The following is a 5424-nucleotide window of genomic DNA, read 5'->3' as shown; positions in this document are numbered from 1 at the left end:
AAAACTGAAAAGAGAAATTCATCACCAGAAGAGTTGGGGCTCTTCTGTCCACCCCAAGGATAAGATAGCCTATTAAGTCCCATCAATAAATAGGGGCATTGATGGGAGGTTACACAGGGCAGAACATAGAGGAAAAATATATAGTGGAATCTAGGGGAGAGTGTAAGTTCAGGCTTTTTAAAAAAGCAATTTCTATGTAGGTTATTGGGAGTAAGGCCAAATTCAAACCCTTGGATTTTTCCAAACTGTCTCATGTAGTTAACACAGAATAATACTGGGCCCCTAAGGGGATGGAAGAAATTTATTCTTCAGCAATGGAGATAAAGGAAGATGGAATATTTCATTATACCATCTCCCCTTGCAACAGCCTATGTTGCTTGTGAGGAAGGCATATGGCACCTGGCACCCTAGAGACTAAGGGAGCTAAGAAGTTATGTACTTCACTACAGGTTCTTCTGGCTGTATCTGTGTTGTGAACCAGATATCTCAGCCATTCGAAGCCAAGGTTAGGCTATGTGGGGTCATTGACCTCATTTTTTTTTCCTTCTTATTCTATGACTAACTAGTCAGGAGCAGTTTATTTAATCCAGGAAACAGTCCAACATATATACAATGTCCTTCCCCAGGTCTACTTGAATTGTATTTCATCCTGCCATGTTACGGTCAACAGAGACCTGAAAGAAGCCTACTTTCTTGAAGGTTTCGGTATATTTCTTCTACATTGAGGGCATAATGTTGGCTTGTCCAGGTGAGGACTTTGTGGCAGAGGCCTCAGATCCAATGAGGGCCTAAATGAGAGGTTAAGAGTGGTAAGTCAACATAATGAAAATACAAGATCCAGTCTACTTAGTCAAATTTGGGAAGCATGGGAGGAAAAGCCCCTGAAGATTATAGGTCCTAACAAGTTCTCCCAGTGTGGGCTGTGTTTTAGGTTGCATGGTTCACATTTCAAAGGGCCTTGTTGTAATAAAGCAGAAAAAGATCTTCATCTCTGCTGATTCCTTGGTAGTTGATAGGGGGTAGCCAGGTGGTCTGAGTCCTGCAAAACATAGAATCGGATCAAAAGCTGTCATCAAAGGCAGAACCCATGAAGGAATTTTTCTGGAGCCTTACGCATCATAAAGTATTTTTGGTTGGTTTATTTTATTTAAGGTGGCACATTAGCCCAAGAAAAACAAAGACTGGAGAATGAATCCATTACCACTACAGACAGTGAGGGTGGTGATGCCATGTTGTTCTGAACATGGAATCATTTCATCTTCTTAAGTATGAATCAGCTATATTTGAACAGCTGGGCTCTTTTTTGACAGTTATAGCTGCTAATTAACTCAAAGAACGCTTAACATTTCCTGAAATGTAAACATGAGACTTTCCTCTCTCAAGGCAAAAGACTTGCCCCTGATAATCAGCAACTATACTGTATGCACCTAACTTCTCTGGTCAACTACCCAATATCCTAGAAGCCATTGTCTGTGAAAAATCAGTGGTCCCCTAGGAAGGTAAAGGTGTCTGGTCTAGTGGTTTCTGTGATCTAGTGTCCAGTCTTCATTTTGGACACAGTCATGGTGGATTTTTCTTATTCTTTCCCTTATATATCATCACCTTGGCTTCAAGATACATGCCTTTACAAATGACTCTGTTGATACTCTAAAGAAATAGTTCAGTTTCCCTCAAGTTATTCTCATTTGGTATGATTCAGACAATCCTTCCCAAAAAGGATTGACTTTGTGACCATGGGTAAATCAATCTCTAAATACCGTAGACACCTCTTCACTACAAAAGCTTGCGGAGAATGCACTGACATCCACTGGTAGGAGGGTCTTCCTCATCTGGGAGTTACCTGTACAAATGAACAATTCTAGCCTTATTCCTACTCTATGACATGAGTAGGAACTCTTAGATGTTGGTTTTAAAACTAAGTCCTCTTGATTGCAAGTATAATGATCTAGGCACTGGAAAAGATGACTTATCAATAAAGTCAACAAGTATTATACACACCTATGCCCATATGTTTGCATAGTACATGGTTTAGTGATATTCTATCACAATGGAAAAGCATAAAGGATGGCCCCAATCTTTGGATAATAATAAACAATATTATTTCCCTATTTCTACTCTACCACTATCTATTCTACCACTATCTACTCTATCACTATCACTACTATGACTACTAATGGTTGACATTTAAGTACCACTTTACATGCATTTATTTACTGCACTATGGAATTCTGTGAGGTTGCTACTCCATTTACATTCATTTTAGAGATGAAGAAATAGGGTAAGTGATTTGCCTATAGCCATTATTAATCTCTCTATGGTTGAGATTTGCAGCCTAGTACCTCACAGCTTCTGAGTCAGCAATTCTTTACTATTCTAATTTACCAACCTGCAGTTTACATTTGAATTTCTTTTTAATTTCTAACATATTCCATGTTGGTCATTGGTAGTATAATTCATATTTTATTCATTACCCTTTTTTTCTGTATTAATAACATATATATATGTATATCAGAGCCTAGCTGATTTAATTACTATCACACACACACATACACAATGTGATTGATGTTAAAAAATAAAAGGTATATGTCATTAATTTTCCTCTGATACCTTTGGGAATTTTTTTTAGCCACTCATGATTGGACATGTTTTTAGTTCTCTTTTCACTTAAATTGTCAGTCTAAATGCATCTTGTCCTTTTGCTTCTGCTTTCACTCTGCATCAGTTCATATTAATCTTCCCAAGTTTCTCTGAATTCCTCATTCATGATTCCTTAATTAATAATACAATGTTACATTCAATTCATATGTGAAGTTTTGTTTTTAGTCATTTCCCAGATGATGTGTACTTTTTTTTTCTGACTCTTTTTAATGATTACTGCTATGAATTTTGTAAATTTTTAAGCCCTTGTTTCTGCCTTTGATTTACTTAGAGTATATACCTAGTAGAGGGATTTGAGTCAAAATATGTACATTTTAAATCATTTTGTTACATAAATTCAAACTGAAATCTAGATGGAGATAACTTTTTCATAGCTAAAGCAGCAGGGCATAAGTAAACTTGTCTTTCCATGACTCCTCGACATTGTTTCCATCTTTTGTCATTTTCTCCATCAGGTCAAACCTTTGCATTGCTCTCACCATTAGAGATTTAGAGCATAATTTTATGTAATAATTTTTAAATCTTCTTTAAAAAAACTCTGTGTTCACATCCATTGAAAACATCTATGAGAGATATGAGCCTATATTTGTCTCAGTTCTGACTTCTATCATTAATATTCCCTCAATATCAAAATATTCCCTCATTAATATTCCCTCAAATTTTCCCTCTCCACTATATCTCATATAATTCTGTCTTCATTGATTTTGTTCAAAATATTTTATGAACTCATCTAGTCAAATTTGAGTACATTATCTTTTATGATTTTCTCTCTCTTATTTGCTTAAATTTTTCTTCCCCTTTCACATAGTAGTGAGACTTTTTCCAAGTACTTGATGCCTATGCTACAAAAAATTCTATAAAAGTGATGGAAAATTTTATTCTATTCAATTTTATAGTGTATTTTTATAGAATGTGAATCCATTTGGAGAATTTTATTATTAATAAAGATGTTATTAATATATAGTGTTATTCTAGACCAAATTTCTTCTAAATTGCTTTTCCATTTTCCAAGTAATTCATATAAAAAATAAAATGGAGCCCCTCCCAAAGTAGAAATACTTATATAGATATACACAAATGTATACATATAAATGTCCATGTGCATTTGTACATGTGTGCATGTGTGCACATATGTGTTTACATGTGTGGATATTTTATATGTTTCCTTTGTAGCATATTCATCTGGTCACTTCTCATTTTTTGGTCATTTTTAATATGAAAGCACCATGTTTATTTTTTAATGTATTTTGAGAGTCAGTATTCATGTACCTTTGTAATTTGTATTTTTTCTCATGATTTGCCTCAAGATTCCACATATTTCGCTCGTACAAATTAATTGTTGTGGTTTTGTCTAATTAGTTAAAAGAATCTCCTCAGCTATTTGTACTATATTAGCCTTCACATAAAATACTTATAACGTGAATGCGCATGTAGAACCTGTATCAGATTGCGTGCTGTCTTGCGGAGGGAGAGGGAAAGGAAGGAGGAGAAAATTTGGAACTCAAAAGCTTGTAGAAGTGACTGTTGTAAGCTAAAAATAAATACATTTTAAAAAGAAAAGAAATGAAAATAAAATGAGACCATGTAAAAAAAAAATCACATAACAACATTAGCATCCAACCATGAACAGTGATTTTTACTCCAATTATTTGTCTCCTTTTGTTGATATAAAGACTATTTTATTGTTGTTTTATATTTACATAGTTTATTTTGAGTTAAAATATCACTTAATGCATTTTAGTTATTCAGTGGGATTTTTTTGTATTATCTTTCTCACTTCATTTTTATTGTTTAGAAATTCAGATAATTTGGATTGTCTTTGTATTCTGCTGCTTTGCTGAGGCAATTTATTAGTTTATTTCATGATTTTCTAGAGGTGTTGTTGTACACCATCATGCCACCTACCAGTGGAAATGACTTTTTCTTTGATGTTTTTATCTTTAATTTGGTTCCCTTTTCTTATTGTTACAGCTATAATTTCTAGAGATGTGACTAAAGGGGAGGAGGAGAGAGGAGATATCACTACCACATAGCCGTTAGAACTTAGAAATCTGACAAGTCTCTACTGTTCACATTTCCATAAAAAAACTAGCTTATTGTTTTAAATAAATACTTTTGATCATAAAAAAGAACTCTTCCTCGCTTACACCTTTGAAAAAATTATATTAGTGTTTTTAATGTTGTCAAATCCCTTTTCTACATCTATTGAAATCATTGTTTTGTTCTCTTATCTTTGTATATTATTGATTCTAATGAAATATTGGTTATATTATCTTTCCATAATTGCATCATAAATGAAGTTAATCATAATGATTTTTTCTGTTTCTATAATCTTCTTTTGAGGATTCTAATTATTTTTGTAATAAAATCACTTTTGAAATGAATATACAGTTACATCACTCTCATTTCTCTCTCCCTGTAAGGGTGTCAACTATGTATGCCTCATTAAAGGTTTGGGATATGGACGTCTTTCACTTTTATGGAATTTTTTTATAATATAGGCATTTTAAATTTTAAACTCTTTAAATGTTTGATAGCTTCCATTTGTATTTGCACATGGCCTGAATTCCCACCTCCCCTTGGCAATTTATTTAGGGCTTATTTGATTTCTTTTGTCTGAAATTGGGACCACTCCCTCTTCCTCTTCCCTTCATCCTTTTTCCTCCCTTTCCTTTCTCTTATTTTCTCTCTCCTGTCTTCCCTCCTTTCCTCCCTCCCTCTCTCCCCCTTTCCCTTTCCCTTCCTTTTGTTAGTTTGGTTATTAAC

At 34.1% G+C, this 5424-nt stretch overlaps 1 long non-coding RNA gene across 1 annotated transcript in view; it reads right to left on the bottom strand.

Moving 5' to 3' along the window:
* Nucleotides 1-283: 283 nt before the first annotated feature.
* The window catches only part of LOC140532900 (uncharacterized), a 12476-nt gene continuing 7335 nt past the window's right edge, over nucleotides 284-5424 (bottom strand). The window contains exon 2 of the long non-coding RNA XR_011976729.1: nucleotides 284-1039. This is a non-coding gene — a long non-coding RNA (uncharacterized lncRNA). The remainder of the gene's footprint in view (nucleotides 1040-5424) is intronic.

This window comes from Notamacropus eugenii, chromosome 3 (assembly GCF_028372415.1).
Source record: "Notamacropus eugenii isolate mMacEug1 chromosome 3, mMacEug1.pri_v2, whole genome shotgun sequence".
Classification (NCBI taxonomy): Eukaryota; Metazoa; Chordata; class Mammalia; order Diprotodontia; family Macropodidae; genus Notamacropus; species Notamacropus eugenii.
This window is presented reverse-complemented; position numbering and strand designations above follow the sequence as displayed.